Consider the following 19,540-nt stretch of genomic DNA (forward strand, 5'->3'; position numbering starts at 1 on the left):
TACAAATAAATGCAAAACAAAAGAGATGAAAATAATTATAAGAATACACCATGTAAAAGTCTCTGACAGCAATTTGATAACCTAGAAGAAATGACTTACTAACAAAATGAGCAAAATTAACCCAAGAAGAAATTTTAAAACTTTAAAAGAGTAATTAATATATAAAATATTACAAAGGTAATTGAAGATGTGGCACTAAAAAAATCTGATTATTTAATAGCTGAAGCTTTTTTATTGAAAAAAAAGTATTCAGTAGGTCATTCAAAGAGAGTTTGCAGGCCTTGAAGCCAGGAACTCTAAAGGCTATGACAAGAGATTGAAGTTCTCCATAGGATGCCACAGTCATTCAATAGTGCTATGTTTTCCTGAAGGGATATAAGACTTAGCCACTCATAATCATACTAGGCCGTGATTGGTGATGTGGGAAAGTAAATACATGTCTCAAAGTTTTAAAAAATTTAAAAATTAGAAGTGTTGATCTTACAGCTGAATGCAATCTAACAGTTAGCAGAGATAATTCTAATATCGTTTACATTATTTCAGATTATAATAAAAGATGGAAAGCACCCCAATTTGTTTTATGATGTTTATATAAGTGTAATACTAAAATTTGACAAAGACAGTCAAGAAGGGATCACCATGGGAGAGGGAGCATTAATCTAATTTATAGTATTAATGTAAAAATTCTAAATGAAATATAAACAAATTGAACCCAGCAATATATTAAAAGAATAATATTGTATGACCATCCAACAATGCAAGGGTTCAATATTAAAAACATATATATATAATTTATTATATTATGTAAGAAAAATAATATCAAATACTAAAGCACCTTTAATAAAATTTGATAGTGATTTCTAATTTCAAAAACCTCTACATAGAACAGTTCAAAACTATGTGAACACAATTATAATTATTGGCTAAAAATTAAATGCAAATGACTTTCTAGATGATAAAACACTAAAGGACAGTCCTATTAAAACCAGAAAAAAGCCAATTCAATGTTGTTTTGTAGGTTTAAGAAAAAGTATTAGGAGAAGAAAATAAAATGGAAGTAACCAATATAGATACCAGAAAATAAAAAAGCTAAATGTATTTGTTCTTGCTGATCATATAGTTGAATACCTAAGAAACATAAGTTTAAAAACTACTGAATGGGGAACTTGGCGAGGTGTCCAGTTATAACGTACATATAACTTATTATTATAGCAATAAAAAGCAACAGAATGATGCAAAAATTTCATTTAGAATAATGAAATAACTTAGAATATTAAGGCATTTATTTAAGAACATAGCTATAAAACCTATATGACATGTGAAAATTGAAACCTTTTGCTCTTTGAAAGATAATTTCCAACAACAATGTAAGCAGATTACAACACATAAGACAAACCACAGACTACAAGAAAATATTTGCAATGCACATATCTGACAAAGGTCTTGCATCTCAGCTATATAAATATCATTCGTAACTCAACAATAAGAAAACAAACAGCCCAATAAAAAAAGGGGGCCAAATATTTGAATAGAAAAAAATCACAAAAGAAGATATACAAATGGGTCGGGTGCAGTGGCTTTCCCAGCACTTTGGGAGGCCAAGATGGGTGGATCACTTGAGATCAGGTGTTCAAGACCAGCCTGGCCAACATGGTGAAACCCAGCCTCTACTAAAAATACAAAAATTAGCTGGATGTGATGTGATGGCACATGCCTGTAATCCCAGCTACTCGAGAGGCTGAGGCAGGGGAATGGCATGAACCCAGGAGGCAGAGCTTGCAGTGAGCCGAGATCGTGCCACTGAACTCCAGCCTGGGTGACAGAGTGAGACTCCATCTCAAAAAAAAAAAAAAAAAAATACACGAATAAATGCTCAAAGTAATTAGCTACCTGGGAAATGTAATTTAAAATCACAGTGAGATGGAACTATATATCCACTAGAATTTACTACAATTGAGAAGACCGAGAATGCCAAGGATATACAACAATTGGAAATCTCGTACAGTGACAGTGAAAATGTAAAATAGTACAAGTTTGGAAAACTTTTGACAGTTTTTTAAAAATTTAAAGAAGCCCCTACTATATGATTAAACAATTATAATTCTAAATATTAACTGATAAAAAAAGAAATATATGTCTAATGAAAGAATTGTACACTGATGCTTATGACAGTTTTATTATGAATAGCAAAAACTGGAAACAGCTCAAATGTCCATGACTAGGTGAAGAGATAAACAAAATGTGGTAAATCCATGTAACTGACTTCTACTCATCAATGAAAAGAAACTACTGATACATTTAAAAAACCTGATAAATCTCAAAATAATTATGCTGAGGAAGCCAAGTACGGAAGTGATTTTATATATTATTCCATTTTTATGAAATTATAGAAAATAATTTATAGGGACAGAGAGCAAATTTGTCCCAAATCTATAAGGAGGGGGTTTGGGGGAGAAGAAAAAAATGAATTACCCAGTGACATGAAGAAACCTTTGAAGGGGATGAAAATGTGAAATATGAGAATTTCAGGAATAAACAGACGCTTCTAAAAACTCATAGAAAAAAGCAGAAGGGCTATAAAGGATCAAGAATTGGAAGGACATCAGAACACTCAATCATAATGATTCAAATCAAAATGATATCAAATCTAGAATTTTGTAACAAATTACAGTAATGATCAATTATGAGGAGTTACAAGAAGTGGTTTTTGTTTTTTGTTTGTTTATTTTTTGGGGCAGAGTCTCACTCTGTTGCCCAGGCTGGAGTGCAGTGGTGCGATCTCAGGTCACTGCAACCTCTGCCTCCTGGGTTCAAGAGATTCTCCTGCTTTAGCCTCCCAAGTAGCTGGAATTACAGGCACCTGCCACCACACCCGGCTAATTTTTGCCCTCCCAAAGTGCTGGGATTTCAGGCACGAGCCACCAAACCTGGCCAAGAAGCATATTTTTATTTCACCATTCATGCCTACTTCCTCAGAAAGCTACTGGAAAATGTATTCCTTCGAAATGAATTTAAGCCAAATGAGAGTAAGACATGAGATACAGATAAGAAGAGCTAAAAACAGGTTAAAAAGCAACAGAATTCCTGGGAAGATCATGAAGCAGACTCACAAAACGACAGTAGTGTGGCAGATCATAGAGAAAGAAGGGATGTAAGAGGATGTTTTCCAGAGGAAAAAATGAATTTATAGATTATTCTGTATACCTGGTGACATTGAGAAGAGATTTACAGCTCTACCAGAGAGTTTGAAAAAGAATTAGTGTTAAGTACCTGGGGAAGAAATACAAGCAAAGAAAAAATGAAGCAATTATTAAGTCTAGGAAAAGTTTTATAAAAAGGAAGTAAAACAAATAGTTTCACAAAAATAGGCAGTAAAGTCCTAGTACACTAAGGAAGTATGAATAATATTTGCATAGTCAAAATAATGTAACCAAAATAATAAAAGTTGAGATATACCTACATTGGTGGAAGAGAGAGGAAGTGTGTGTTTGGGGTGCAGGTAGTTATAGAAGAGCTAAATATTCCTCTGCTCTACTAGGAAGTCATTGAAATTGACTGATGGTGTCCACAACTGAAATTTTAAAACTAGTTGTATTAGTACGTACTTTAGAGATATGGATGTAAATGACAGAAGAAAGAGCCAAAACAACACAGAGCAGTTGCCACCGAGGAACAGGTACCACGAAGGTGGGGAAGGGTGGGGTAATTTCTGTTTTTCTCTGTAAGTGTTTATAGTATAATTTGACTGTATTTTGATCATGAGAGTGACAGGATGTTACTGATATTTTTTGAAGTCTTCGCTGCCAGTTGTGTGAAAAAGGAAAGAACAGAAATAGGGAGAATCTTTAGAAGGTGTAATGGTGCAGGCAGAAGATGACAATGCTTGGTCTAGGTTGGAGCACCAGAGATGGTCAGAAGTGGTGGAATTAGAGATATATTTGTTGATGATAAAATTGACAGAACTTGCTAATCTACTGAATATGGAGAGTGAGGGAAAAGGGAGTCGTGAACGATTCCTAGGTTTTTGACTCAAGCAGGTATATGCTTGAATGGTATAGTCATTTATTAAAATGGAGAAAGCCTGAGAACTAAATGTGACAGAGGAATCCATACTTCTGTTTTGGACATGTTGAGTTTGAGAAAGTGATTAAAGGCAAGGACTCTGGAAGAAATGACTTGAGTTTGAATCCCAGATTCACAACCTACTAGCTGTGTGACCCTGAGTAAGTCATTTAACCTCTCTGTGTGTCATTTTCCTCATGCGTGAACTATAATAGAAATAATAATTTATTTGCTTCATAAAGTTGTTGTAAGAATCAAACTGTTAATTAATTGGCAGGGATCATTGTGTGATTCACGGATTTATTCCAAGTGCCTAGAACAATGCCCGGAAAAGAGTGGGTGCTTAATAAATACTGCTGAATGAATGAATGGATGTCTATTACACATTTGAGAGGAGAGGTTGAATAGATATATAGACGTACAACTCTGGAAATTAGAGCCAGACATAAGTTGGGAGTCATCGGTAAATAGGTATTAAGAAATACCTATTTAGGCCGGGCGCGGTGGCTCAAGCCTGTAATCCCAGCACTTTGGGAGGCTGAGACGGGTGGATCACGAGGTCAGGAGATCGAGACCATCCTGGCTAACACGATGAAACCCCGTCTCTACTAAAAAATACAAAAAAACTAGCCGGGTGAGGTGGCGGGCGCCTGTAGTTCCAGCTACTCAGGAGGCTGAGGCAGGAGAATGGCGTAAACCCAAGAGGCGGAGCTTGCAGTGAGCTGAGATCTGGCCACTGCACCCCAGCCTGGGTGACAGAGCCAGACTCCGTCTTAAAAAAAAAAAAAAACCTTTTTAATACATATTAAATACGTAGTTAAGAAAGCAGCTATAATATAAGGAAAGTTCTCCAGATCTTAAAACATACTACAGCTGCAACATTTACGTGTGTTACTAGTATAAGTACTGTCTGACAGATCATTGTTACAGAAAAGATAGTTCAGAAACAAATGCATTAAAAGCGTATCAGGCTGGCGTGGTGGCTCATGCCTGTAATCCCAGCACTTTGGGAGGCCAAAGTGGGTGGGTCATTTGAGGTCAGGAGTTTGAAACCAGCCTGGCTAACATGGTGAAACCCAGTCTCTACTAAAAATACAAAAATTAGCTGAGCATGGTGGTGGGCGTCTGTCATCCCAGCTACTCAGGAGGCTGAGGCAGGAGAATGGCTTGAGCCCGGGAGGCCAAGGTTGTGGTGAGCAGGGACCGCACCATTGCACTCCAGCCTGGGCAACAGGGTGAAATTCCAACTCAAAAAAAAAACCAAAAGAAAGAAAGAAAAAGCATATCAGTTGGAATAGATTATTCAAATAAACAATGGAGGTGGGGAAAATGAGAATATGCGGGGGATGGAAGGTGGTGGTGAAATCCAATCAGATGTTTACATTAAATTACAGCCAAAAAATTCAACATAGGCTAAGGAATTGAAAGTAAAATACGAAAACAAAACCCCAAAACTGTTGAAGGAATTATGGGCAAATATTTACACCAATCTTGAGATGGGGAATGTTAATGCCATGGAAGAAATCACAAAGAAAAAAATAGATATTATTTTTAATAGATGACATAAATATTTAAAACTTCTGAACATTAAAAAGTCATAAATGAAAATTTTAAAATGACAAACTGGCAAAATATATTTGAAATATGACAGATAAATGATTAATATTACATCATTATAATTTATTAAGAAAAGTAGGTTGCAGCCAGCACATCAAGGTTACTGACTTTTTATGATGTTTGGTGGCTGTGAGATTATAGAAGCATACGAATATGATCTTTATTAAGATGAGTTATCTAGTGAAATGAGTGTTGATAGTGAGGTGGAATTTCAACTCTATAGCTGAATTTATTATGCCCAAGATCTTGGTGATGTCATCAGGGAAGAAGAACATGAAGAAAAGAACTCTGGGAATTTGGAATCTTCAAGTAGTAAACCAAATCAGAAGAGGCTAATTGTCCTTTCAGATAGTGAGGTCATCCAGGTTTCAGATGGCTCAGAGGTCATCACTGTCTGATGAAGATAGTATTTATAGATGTAAAGGAAAGAATGTTAGAGTTCAAGCACAAGAAAATACCCATGGTCCTTCTGCTTCTCTTCAATCTAATGAGCTGGTTGATAAGAAATGCAAGAGTGATACTGAAGAGAGATCAGGTATAATCTGAGAGCTCATGATTATAGAGGTCAGTTCAAGTGAAGAGGAAGAAAGCACCATTTCAGAAGGCGATAATGTGGAAAGCTGGATGCTACTGGGATGTGAAGTAGATGATAGAGATGATGAAATCCTTCTCAACCTTGCGGGATGTGAAAACTCTGTTACTGAAGGAGAAGATGGTATAAACTGGTTCATCAGTGACAAAGACATTGAGGCCTAGATAGCTAATAACAAATCACCTGGAAGACGCACCCAGAGATATTATTCAGCCAACAAAAACATTATCTGTAGAAATTGTGACAAATGTGGCCATTTAACAAAAAACTGCCCCTTACCAGGAAAAGTTCGTCGCTGCTTCCTGTGCTCCAGGAGAGGACATCTCCTGTATTCCTGGCCAGCCCCCCTTTGCGAATACTGTCCTGTGCCTAAGATGTTGGACCACTCATGTCTTTTCAGACATTCCTGGAATAAACAGTGTGACTGATGTCATATGCTAGGTCACTATACAGATACTTGCACAGAAATCTGGAGGCAGTATCACCTAACGACCAAACCTGGACCATCCAAAAAGCCAAAGACCCCTTCAAGACCATCAGCCTTAGCATATTACTGTCACTGCATGCAAAAGGCAATTCTGGGCACAAGTGTCCAGAAAGAGAAGTGTATGACCCGTCTCCAATATCTCCATTCATCTGCTACTGCGATGACAAATATGAAATTCAGGAGAGAGAAAACAGACTAAAACAAAAAATAAAAGTACTGAAGAAAAATGGAGATATCCCAGAGCCATCCAAGCTACCTTAGATAAAAATAGCAAATGAGAACCCCCATCATTATATAAGGAAGGGCCGTGCCACGTGGAAAAGCAACAGGTGGCCTCAATAAAATAAGGAAACACAAAAAGAAATGAAGAACAAGAACAGAAACTGGGAGAAGCACAGGAAGGCTGACAGACATGTGAAGTGGATGAGGATTTTCCTAGGGGCCCCAAAACCTACTCTTCTCCTGGCAGTTTTAAAACCCAGAAACCTTCCAAGCCCTTTCACCATTCATCACATTACTTCACATCAAGAGAAGACAAGTCTCCCAAGGAGGTTAAGAGGGGCAAGAGAAGAAAAAGGAGAGGTGCTTGGAAGATGATGACAATGATAACTTATTTCTTATTAAGCAGAGGGAAAAAAAGGTCTTAAGCTGTCAGGCAGCCTCTGATGTGGCTTTCCTTTGTTCTTTTGGCCTTTGTGTCTATAACCTTCTGGCATTGTGATTATTATCTGTGACTAAATAAAGTGAGTTTTGTTTTTGTTTTTGTTTTTTAATTTCAGCCATTCCTAGATTTACTGAACATCCGTGGAAATCTCAACTCTCTAAGTCCAACAGGTTACTAGGTAAGAAAGTAGAAAGATAAACCTGGACTTCTCCTGTTCCAGGATGTCATCTTTACTCAGAATCCTAGGGCTAGGAAGAAGAATTCATCTTTTCAAGAAAGCTTTTAAAAAGTACTTTGGGGGAAAAAAAAAAAACTTATCAAAGATAATTCATCCTCAGCCTGAGTATGAAATTAAATCCTTGTAGGAAGAGAAATTAACACTAAGAAAAAGTCATCAGTATTTTTCAACTTTCTTTTTTACACTGGAAAGGACAATAACAATAAATGTATATCCAGCTTTTCTTGCTGCTGAAGCTGTTTTCAGAATCTTCCTTTGGACAAAACATCACAAGCTGACTATAAAAACAAAAATGTCATCATTGAAGCCCTGAAGAGGCAGGGAATTGGGCCTCAGCAAAATAGAGGTGAACAGTCCATCCAGTATAAATGTCAGAAAGCAGATTTCCTAAAACAAGTGAAAGAGACATAAAAAATTTTCACATAATCACAATGAAATAATTTTTTACCACTTCTACAGCGATGTTTCAAGTGGACAGTCACTCAGATCTATAGAGATGAATATTACTAAAAAAAATTGTTTTGTTCTCTTATATTTTTTTAAACTACCTCAAAGTTATACAGAATTTTCTGGTACTTGTAGATCTTTTGTACTTCTCATACCCTAATGTCAGAATAAGAAAAATAAAATATCTGAAATAGAAATAAAAGTATAAGCATACTGATAGAAGAATTGACAGAATAAATAATTAGAAAATTCACAGAAGAAAAATACAAATAAATAACAAACATATGAATAACTTTAATCTCTGGCAATTAATCAAAACCATATAACTGGGCAGAAAACATTTTTTGTATCAAATTAGCAAAAACTACAAAAATTATAATATTCAGTGTTACCAAAGACATAGAGAAATTAGTACTCATAACACATTTCAGATGGGAAAACTCTTTAGTAGGAGTCTTGAAAATAAATATCAAAAGCTTAAACTTTTTTAGCATCTTTCATTCCAACGTTTCATGTTTATGAAATTGTTTCAAGAAAATTAAAATATGCCATTAAAGGTAATGGTGCGAATCTGGTATTTTTTAATATGAAAAGATGTCCAAAATAGATTACTAAGAGCAAAAAGGGTACAAACATAGTGTACTGTGGTCCTGTTTTGTTCCAATATGCTGTCTGAAAGAAAGATCAAAATGAATACATTGAAACCCTAGAAATGATTATCTTTTGGTGGAAAAATTGGGGGTGACTTTATTTCAAATTTATACTTTACATATGCCAAACTTTCTGTAGTGGATACATTTCATAATTATAAAACATTTCAATTAAAAATTCAATATAGTACTATGTAGGATATTTCTATTAGAAAAATTTACTAAGATAGTTTGAGATTCAAAATAATGGTTGATGAAATGTAATATTATAATTGAAATTCATTCATGATAAAAAAAAATGGATCCATGCAAAGATCATCAAAGAATATGAAAGCCATGAGGTGAAAAATTGATGGGGAACTTTATAATGGTTGTATCAGTGTGGCAACACTTGGGCTCCTGGATTAAGTTTTAGCACCACTAAAGGTGGGACAATCAGACATTATGTGTCTTGTATTGTGATACAATAGGATGTACCTGGCACTACCCATATATATTCTTGAAGAAAGAAAGACAGGAAGGAAGGAGGGAAGGAAAGAAACAGGGAAGGAAGGAAAAGAAGGAAAGGAAAGGAAAGGAAGGAAGGAAGGAAGGAAGGAAGGAAGGAAGGAGGGAGGGAGGGAGGGAGGGAGGGAAACCTAAATCTAATCAAGTTTATATACCTAACAGTTAACAAATAATATAGGGGGATAGAAAAATAAGCTGAACAATGTCACCAGGGAGCTAATAGACAAATCAGAATGTGAGAAAATCAGTAAGATTAGGCCGGGCATGGTGGCTCACACCTGTAATCCCAACACTTGACCTCGTTAAGAGACAACGAGGTCAAGAGATGGTTGCTACCATCTCTTAATGGTGAAACCCCGTCTCTACTACAAATACAAAAATTAGCTGTGTGTGATGGTGCATGCCGGTGGTCTCAGCTACTCAGGAGGCTGAGGCAGGAAAAATGCTTGAACCTGGGAGATAGAGGTTGCTGTGAGCTGAGATCACACCACCGCACTCCAGCCTGGGTGACACAGCGAGACTCTGTCTCAAAAAAAAAAAAAAAAAAAAGACCTAGTCCTTTTAAAAACTAAATGGTGCAAAAAAATGGAAGGAGGGATATATTATAGATTAAAAGAAATTTAAGAAATATAACAAGCAAGTATGATGTGTGGTCCTATTTTGGATCCTGATTTGAACAAACTATAAAAATTCATATTTTAGGTCAGTCAGAGGAACTTGATTCTGGGTCATGTTACATGATACTAAAAATTTTTTTGTTTATTCTGTTAGTTGTAGTAATGGCATGTTACAGTTAAAGTATCCTTCTCTCTCTACTAAGATATTTGTGATTGAAATTATACAATGTCTGGAATTTGATTTTGATACTCCAAAATTTAAAAGGGAAAAAAGATGTCTGTACTTGGTGGGGTAAGCTATATCAATGAAATAAAATTGGCAAAATTGTAATGACTCTTGAAGCTTAGTAATGGGTACATTAGGGTTCACTAAACTATCTTCTCCACTTTTGTGTATATTTGAAAATTTCCCTAATTAAAATGTAAAAGTAAACTTAAAATTATTAGCACAGATTTTCAGTTGAAGAAAATAAATGTACCTGCTCATAGTTTTGGTACAAGTGGGCATTGTCCAAGTTTGCTGATATGAACATTTATTATTTTTTAGAAATTGAGATCTTGTATCTCTGACTGGGAGAGTTATCTGGAGATACTTAGCTTAACTTGTAGACAGACATAGATTTTTGAGATGATAAAAAACTTTATAGAATAAAAACAGATTGTGAAAAGATGTTGTGGGAAGAGGTATATCTGAAAATCCAAAGAAGAATATATAACAGCCTCTTAAGGCAACACACATTCTCAGTGAGGTATTTCGTAGGAATAACAGAGACATTCAGATTCCCTAAGAAGAAATAAGTGTTGCCCAAGGTCCTACATGTCCCAAGAGCATCTTGCTGGGAAAGAATGAATCAGGAGGTGTTTTGTTTTGTTTTGTTTTGTTTTGTTTTGTTTTGTTTGAGATGGAGTCTCGCTCTGTCGCCCAGGCGGGAGTGCGGTGGCCAGATCTCAGCTCACTGCAAGCTCCGCCTCCCGGGTTCACGCCATTCTCCTGCCTCAGTCTCCCGAGTAGCTGGGACCACAGGCGCCCGCCACCACCCCCGGCTAATTGTTTGTATTTTTAGTAGAGACGGGGTTTCAGCGTGTTAGCCAGGATGATCTCAATCTCCTGACCTCGTGATCCGCCCGCCCTGGCCTCCCAAAGTGCTGGGATTACAGGCGTGAGCCACCTCACCCGGCGGAATCAGGAGCATTTTTAAGACTGCAGTCCTCTTCCAGGATACTGCATGTCTAAATCCAACAAGAAGATGTTCTTCGAGATCTCTGAATTGGGAGGCTGTAAGCTAACCTCGTGTCTTCTATTACACAACTAGCTCAGTACACTTGTTCTGCACCTTTGCTGCCCACTAGAATGTAAGTGTCATGAGGATAGGGCCCAGGCTTGCCAGGGTCACCCTCAGGACACCACCCCCTGCTACAATGCCTGGCACATAGTGAGTGCTCAATGAATACTATTTGACTAATGGATGTAGTACCTTTTTGTTACAAAATGATTTCCCAATCCCCTCTACCCTAGTCTTAGTATAAAGATTTGTTTTTTATTGAGAAATGGCAAATAAGGCTTTGGACCCCCTGAAGATTAAATACTAAAATCCCCATAACAATTTTTTTGTTGGTGTTCTTATGGGACTGCGTGAATTCGAAGGACGTTTATAATGCCTCATAATGCTTTAGGAAGTGAGCCAAGAACTCCACCATCACTAGGAGTTTCAAAACCTTGAGAACTCTTCTCCCGGTGTGTTTAAGAGTATGCAGGCTCATTCTGTGCAAGGAATGTACTGGCTTATGTTGACATCTTTGTCTTTCCCTACCTCCCCACTAAGTACTACGGCAGTTTCTTTTCAGGGTCATACACGATTCCTGCAGCCTTTTTGGTGTGTGGAAGATAGCCCTACATGCTTCCCCCAGCTCACACGGCTCTAATAAGAGACAATCCCCGCAACACAGTACAGTTTCCCAGCAGGATAAAAGCTAGTTTCTAAAAGGTAATATTTCTCTCTTGAGAAAGTATAGTTTGTAGCTCTGGCACTATCAAATTTCCAGGTCATCTTTTCTTGCTGGGAAAAAGAATCTTTATGAAGAGAAGTTGCTCCCTGGAGGGAGAAGAAGGCAACAATTGCCCCCTGAACCGACCCAGTGTCCTGGAAGGATGGTTACAATGGACCCCAGGGAGGCCGCCAAGCTGTTGGGCAAAGGAGGCACGGGTGACCACAGAAGGGGAGATCCCTTAAATGGAATGACTCGCGTGGCCCTTCAGTAAAGTTCTCACAAACCGACCAGTGCGGTCACCAACCATGCTCTGATCATTTTCAAGTTGTTGAAGTTACTCAGCGGATTAATAGGATATTGCACTGGCTTCCTCAAATGCACATACACAGAATCACTTAATGCCATTTTCAAGGACAAAAAAAACCACAAACAAACAGAGAGAGAGAGAGAGAGAGACCGATCCAAACGCCCTGCAAGTGAATAGAGAATAAAACAGCATAAAACAGACCCGTTCTCCTTGCCACCAAGCAGCGCTGCCCCACCAACCAAACAGCCAGCTCATGTCTCCTGTCTGTCCAACAGGGAGAACATGTGATCTCTCATGGCATCTGCCTTGTGCACTTTCAACTCTCTGCTGTCCCATTTCTTCTTCGTTGGGTCACCTCAGAAATAGAGAAGGGGGCTGTGCTAAGGAAAGGTCCAACTGAAAGTGCACACCCAATTTCCAGCCTCATTCTAGGCCAGAGAACACAACAAGGCAACTTCTTCGTGACCTCTGGAGTTTACCTTAATTTTTCAAAAGTCTAACTAGATCTAGTAAAGGGAGGGAAAAAAAGCACTTGAAGTAGAATTGCCTCCTGGATGCCTGATTCAGGTAGAGGTTTACAACACAATTATTTGGTCATATTTACCTAATGTCTTACCTGCTCTATTATCTGTTTTTTCAGATGTGTGCTGTTTTTGATTTTTAATTGCTCTTATTTACCAACTGTCTTATTCATTATATTATCTGGTTTTTCAGATGTGTCCTCTTTTTTATTTCACTGTAAAGAGAGTCTGGCCTAGCACAACTGGTGACTCGCTTAATAACCCAAGAACTGTCAAGCACCCTGTCCAGGTTGAGCCTAGAGATTCCATAGCTGTGACTGGTGTTTCTTTATATCTTCATCCTTTATATCTTATAAAAAGCAATGCTTGCTTGTCTAAATAGCTTGTCTTCAAAGGGAAAGTTTAAATACTGACAATTTATTTGATAAGAATCAAATATTTTTATGTATCAAATGCCTTCAAATGTTCAAAAAGATTGTTCCTAAGGTATCCCCATCATTTTCTAAAAACAAACACACAAACCTTCAGAATCTTTTGTAATTTAAAGAAGTTACATTAGTGCTTACATTTCCAAAAATACCCATGTGGATAAATATAGTCTAATATGTCCATGGGAAAAGTTAGCAAGGGAAAAATATTTCCAAAAAATACAAAGTCAATGATAGACTGAATGAATGAATATAATATACTTGATAGTGTTTTGGATGTTCTATTTTATGTTTTGCCATTGTTTTTTTTTTCACTCAAATACTAGACAGAAAAAATATTCTGGTATTTCTATTCTCTTCTAAGAAAGTCTAGGTTGCTTTACTTGTGGCCAAGCACAAAGTTAGCTAGAATGCTTTAATAATATAGCTCACTGTATAGATTCAGATAAGCTATGGGGAAAATCATGTTTAACAAAAGATCATAATGACATAGAGAAAACACCTATAGCAGAGCACTTGCAGTGATAGCTTTTCTTCTCCCGTTTTTTTAAAAAAAGTTTTATTGTGGCTGGGCATGGTGGCACATGTCTTATAATGCCAGCACTTTGGGAGTCTGAGGTGGGAGGATCACTTGAGCTTAGGAGTTTGAGACTAGCCTGGGCAACACAGTGAGACCCATCTCTACAAAATATTTTTTAAAATTAGCCGGGCATGATGACATGTGCCTGTGGTCCCAGCTACTCAGGAGACTGAAGCAGAAGGATCTCTTGAGCCAGGGAGGCTGAAATTTCAATAAGCCATGATTGAGCCACTACACTCTAGTCACAACAGAGCAACGGAGCAAGACTCCATCTCAAAAAATAAACATGAAAAAGTATTATCATCTTTTTATTTGACAAATTAATGATTGTATCTATTGATGGACTAAATGTGATGTTTTGATACATGAATTCATTGTAGAAGGATGTATATTGAAATCAGGCTAATTAACACATCTATCACCTCAAATATTTATCATTTCTTTGTGGTAAGGACATTTAAAATTTTCTTTTAGCTATTTTGAAATACACAATACATTATTATTAACTATACTCTTTACGCTCTTCAGTAGAACACAATAATTTAGTCCTCCTATCTAACTGAAACTTTGTACTATTTTCCTCTTTTTACAACTACATTAACCCATCATGAGGACGTTACCCTCAGGACCTCATCTTACTCTGATTACCTCCCAAAGGCTTGACTTCCAAATACCATCACCCTGGGGGCTAGGGTTTCAACATATGAATTGGAGGGGGCTGGACATAAATATCCAGCTCAAAACATATACAATCAGCTTATAGGTCCTTACAGTATAGGTTCATTAGGCTATTTTATGAACTCTCAACTATAAGTTCCGTGTGTGCGTATATGTGTGTGTGTACCCAAAATACCAAAGAGTTCTTTTAAATTTCTCTGTCTCAAAACTATTTAAGAACTGATTGTCCTTACAGCCACAACTATTAAGAAATAGTTTCATACATTAAATTTAATAAGGTGATGGTCTATGTGGTTACATTACATTTTACAGATGGATCAGAAACTATTCTAAGGGTTTAAACTTTTTTCTTCTAACTTTGAGGTTTAACGTCACCCAGGAGGACCCACAGAAACCAGACATGCATACACTCTCACATGTTCATATTTAACTCACTTCAACAAATATTCACTGAGGCTAGGGGTCCTGGGGTTCAAAGATGAGTAAGACACAGTTCTTCAAAAAGCTTATAATCTGGGCAGAAATCAGTAAACAGATAGCCAACTGTTTTTTAATATAATAAGTATACAACTATTAATATGAACGAAAGGATCTGTGGGTACATGAGAAAAACTGATCCCCCCGAAAATGTGTGGCAAGATGGTGGGTTCGCTTTATCCTTCACTTCCCAATATTCAGTTTTACCATCGGGTAGGATTGTGAGGAATTGACCACCCCCCCGGGGAGGGAGTAAGTTCTGGGAGTAAGTTCCACAGGTAAGTCCCCATAAGTATAAGCCCTTCTGCACAAATCAAGATCTTCTCAAATGATTAGTTTTAAAAAGTCCCCATAAGTATAAGCCCTTCGGCACAAACCAAGACCTTTTCAAATGATTAGTTAAAAAAAGTCCCCATAAGTATAAGCCCTTCTGCACAAACCAAGACCTTTTCAAATGATTAGTTAAAAAATGGACTTTGTCTACTATTTTCCATCGGCTAGAGGGACCGATTCAAATAACCTAATTCAATCCAGCCAGAGGGAAATCTGGTACTTATGTTTGAAAGATGCCCTATCTCTCCCACTCCAGTTTCTTTCTATCATGAGACTTCTTAGTCTCTTTTTCCAGTCCATTCTTCTTCCAGGCCTTTCAGTGTCTGAGGGATCCACGACTCAGTCTTTGGTCTTCTTTCCTTCTCTACCTACTCTCACTTCCTTGGTGATTCCTTCAGTCTTGAGACTTTAATATTATGTGCCTGCTTTCAAATCTGAAATAGATATCACCCGTCTATATTTATCTTCCAAATGCAGACTCCTAGAGCCCTCTGCTCACTTAACAGCTACCCCAGGATGTCTAACAGGCTTCTAAAATTTAACACGTCCAAAACTCAAGTCTGGATCTTCCTCCCAAACCTGTTCCTACCCACAGCCTTCCCCATCTCAGATAGTGGCTTAGGCAGAAATGCCTGGAGTGATTCTCGACTCTTCTGTCCTCTCCATCCATTCTGTCAGCAAATCCTGTTAGCACTATGTTCAAACTTTTCCAAAATCCTACCATGTCTATCACCTCCACAGCAACCACCCCAGCCCAGCCACTATCACCACTTCCCCGGGTTATTGAAAGAGCCTCCTGAGTGGTTTCTCAGATACCACTCTCACTCCGCTACAGTCCCTTTTCAACACAGCAGCCAGGGAGATCCTCTTACACTTTGAGTTGTATCATTTACTCTTGGGCTCGACATCCTGCTGATGAAAAGCCCTTGCCATGGGCTCATAAATTTGGGCCTCTATTGCTTCCCTAATCTAATCTCCCACTACTACTCCTTCACTCATTCCACCCCAGCTACACTGGCCTCCCTGATGCTGTTCAGACATGCTGGACGCTCCCCTCTGTGGTCTTTGTGCTGGTTGTTTCTCTGGCTGCAATACCCTTCCCAAAGCTATTCATGCATCTCACTCTGCCATATCCTTATGTCCACTCAAATGCCACTTTCTTGGTGAAGCCTTTCTTGACCACCTTCTATAAATTACAACCTAGCCCTTCTTATATTACCAATCCTCTGTACTCTGAACTGTTTTTCTTTTTTCATAGACTTTATCATCATTTAACATACTGTATTAGTCTGTTCTCGTGCTGCTAATAAAGACACACCTGAGACTGGGAAATTTATAAAGAAAAGAGGTTTAATGGACTTACAGTTCCACATGGCTGGGGAGCCCTCACCATCACAGTGGAAGGCAAAGGAGGAGGAAAGTCACATCTTGCATGGTGGCAGGCAAGAGAGTGTACGTGCAGGGGAACTCCCTTTATAAAACCATCAGCTCTCGTGAGACTTATTCACTATCATGAGAACGGCACAGGAAAGACTTGCCCCCATGATTCAGTTACCTCCCACCAGGTCTCTCTCACAACATGTGGGAATTATGGGAGAGATTTGGGTGGGGACACAGCCAAACCATGTCACATATTATGATTTTATATATGTGTCTGTATATATGTATATACATTTTTACAAGATATCTTTCCCCATTTGAACATATGCTCCACAAGGACAAGAATCTTTATTTTTAGACATGCGGTCTTGCCAAGTTGCCCAGGTTGGCCTTAAATTCCTGTGCTCAAGCAATCCTCTTGCCTTAGCCTCCCAAGAAGCTGGGACTACAGGTATGTGCCACCACACCCAGCATCAAGGACAGGAATCTTTATCAGTTGTATTTTACTGCTATATCTCAAGGGCCTAGAAAAGTTCTTGGCATGCAGTAGGTGTTCAATAACTATTTGTGAAATAAACTTAAAAAATTGGGAAGTCAGTCTGAGGGCAAATCTAAGACACGTAGGAAAAAATTATGAGAACTGGATCTAAAGCCTTGATCAAATCATGCCTGAAGCACACATCATTGCTGGACTTTTTCAGTAGCCTAAATCCACTATTGAATTTTACTTTTTAAGCCAGTCTGGGTTCATTTTTCTGTTAATTACTAGCAAAGGCATCCTAAAAGATACCGAAAGTAAAGGAAAGTTCAGAGATCTCATATAAGGAGGACCCTAAAAGGCAGAAAGGAGTTCATACTCCTTCACAGCCATGCCGCTTTTTAAGTGGCCTGTGCTCCCTGTCTGCATTTTCTCATCAACTCTAAAAGGGATTCCACACCTACCCCTGCACTGAAACTGCAGTCACTCAGCTCACCAGGGACCTCCTGACTGGACATTGTTTAACTCTTCTCTTGTTTATCTTCCCTGTAGAATCTGTCTTCTCTGCAGTCAGTCCCACCCATTTCTCCTCCCATGCTTTCTGTGACATAACTTTTTCCTGGATTTCCTACTTTCATTCTGGAAACTCCTTTTTCCTCCATTAAAAAGGCTGGACATCTCATGAAAGTTGGTGTTCGCAGGGCTATGTCCATGAACTAAGTCGCCTCCTACCTATAGTCTTCCTGGGAGCAATCTCATCCATTCCCATAACTTCATCACATACAGACAATGTGCTGCGAATTCCCAGTGTTCTATGGCCATCTCAGACCACAGCACTCATGGATTTCACAGACTAACAGACCGCTCTTCTTAGATCTCACACAGAAATCTAAATCTAGAACTCAAGATATAGGATTTATTTATTCCAAAACAAATCCTGTTCCCATCTTGCCTATCTATTTGAATGCTCCCACTTGACTCTTCATCCTTTCTTTTCCCACTTCTAGTTGGTTCTCCAGCCATTTCTATTTTATTTATTTATTTATTTTGAGACAGAGTCTTACTCTGTTCCCCAGGCTCGAGTGCACTGAGGTGATCTTGGCTCACCGCAACCTCCACTTCCTGGGTTCAAGCCATTCTCCAGCCTCAGCCTCCTGAGTAGCTGGGAGTACAGACACACACCACCATGTCCGGCTAATTTTTGTATTTTTAGTAGAGATGGGGTTTTACCATGTTGGCCAGGCTGGTCTCAAACTCCTGACCTCAAGTGATCCGCCCACCTTCACCTCTCAAAGTGCTGGGATTACAGGTGAGAGCCACTGTGCCTGGCTACTTACTTATTTAGAGACAGGGTCTAGCTCTGCCTTCCATGCTAGAGTGCAGTGGTGCAATCATAGCTACCCGTGGCCCAAGGGATCTTCCTGTCTCAGCCTCCTGAGCAGCTAGGACTGCAGGAGACAGGGTCTTGGTATGTTGCCCAGGCTGGAGTGCAGTGGCACAATCATAGCTACTTCTGGCCTTGAGCAGTTTTCCTGCCTCGGCCTCCCAAAGGGCTGGGATTACAGTTGTGAGCCACCATGCCCACTCTATTTCTATTTAAAATTGATCTCCCAGCTTCAAGTCCCAGCCTCTGCCTTTTTCCTGTGAATCCATTCACTAACTGCTCTTTATCGCTGAAGACGGCACTGCACCTAGGGGAGATTTTGAAAACGGGGTGCAGTATTTTTGGTCATCACAAAGATTATGAAGCAGTGTGAGCGTTTGATAGTCAGGTTCCAGGGAGCTACATGCCCCGTAGTACCTGGGGCACCCATATGTCTTTCACAACTCTCAGACGTCTTGCCAGTTACTACTGTAGTGCTACCAAGCAATCACATATTGAAATAATTTTCTTTTTATTTCTTCTTTATAATTAGGCCTTCGGTGGACTTTTGAAATATTATGATTAAATAGGTTGTACTATCTATAAATTTTATTTTAGCATAATGAAAATGATGACATGACTTATTTGCTATAAAAGACAACACTCTTCAGATAAAGTCTAGAATCACCAATCAATACCACAAGTTGCCAACTGCTAGCTGACATACCTAATGTGATTCATGTGCATATTTTGTTTGATCTAGAGTTGCCAGCCAAGGTACAGGACACCCTCTTAAATTCCAATTTCAGATCAATGGCAAATCATACTTTAATATATCTCATGCAATAGTTGGAATATACTTATACTAAGAAGCATTCATTGTTTATTTGATATTCAAATTTCACATGGCATCCTGTTCTTTTATTTGCTAAATCTGGCAATTCTAAGCTTCTTGTTTTCGTTTTTGGTTTTTCGGTCAATTTTTAAAATCGGTAGATTTTTACATTAAGATTTGATCTCTGGATTTCTTTGAAAGAGCAGAAGGTCTAGATTTGACCTACTTTCTTGCACGAAAACAGACAGCTGGAGTGAAGTGGGGGCTTCTCCTCTTAGATGGGGCCTGCT

At 38.4% G+C, this 19,540-nt stretch overlaps 1 non-coding gene and 1 pseudogene across 1 annotated transcript; both read left to right on the forward strand.

The window, feature by feature from the left end:
- The first annotated feature begins 254 nt into the window (after positions 1-254).
- LOC112629597 lies at positions 255-381 on the forward strand. The gene has a single exon (XR_003120687.1). It is a non-coding gene; the product is annotated as a small nucleolar RNA SNORA25 (small nucleolar RNA).
- Positions 382-5,792: 5,411 nt separating this feature from the next.
- On the forward strand, positions 5,793-7,172 carry LOC112629023 (annotated as a pseudogene).
- Positions 7,173-19,540: the final 12,368 nt, after the last annotated feature.

Source organism: Theropithecus gelada, chromosome 7b (genome assembly GCF_003255815.1).
Source record: "Theropithecus gelada isolate Dixy chromosome 7b, Tgel_1.0, whole genome shotgun sequence".
Lineage (NCBI taxonomy): Eukaryota > Metazoa > Chordata > Mammalia > Primates > Cercopithecidae > Theropithecus > Theropithecus gelada.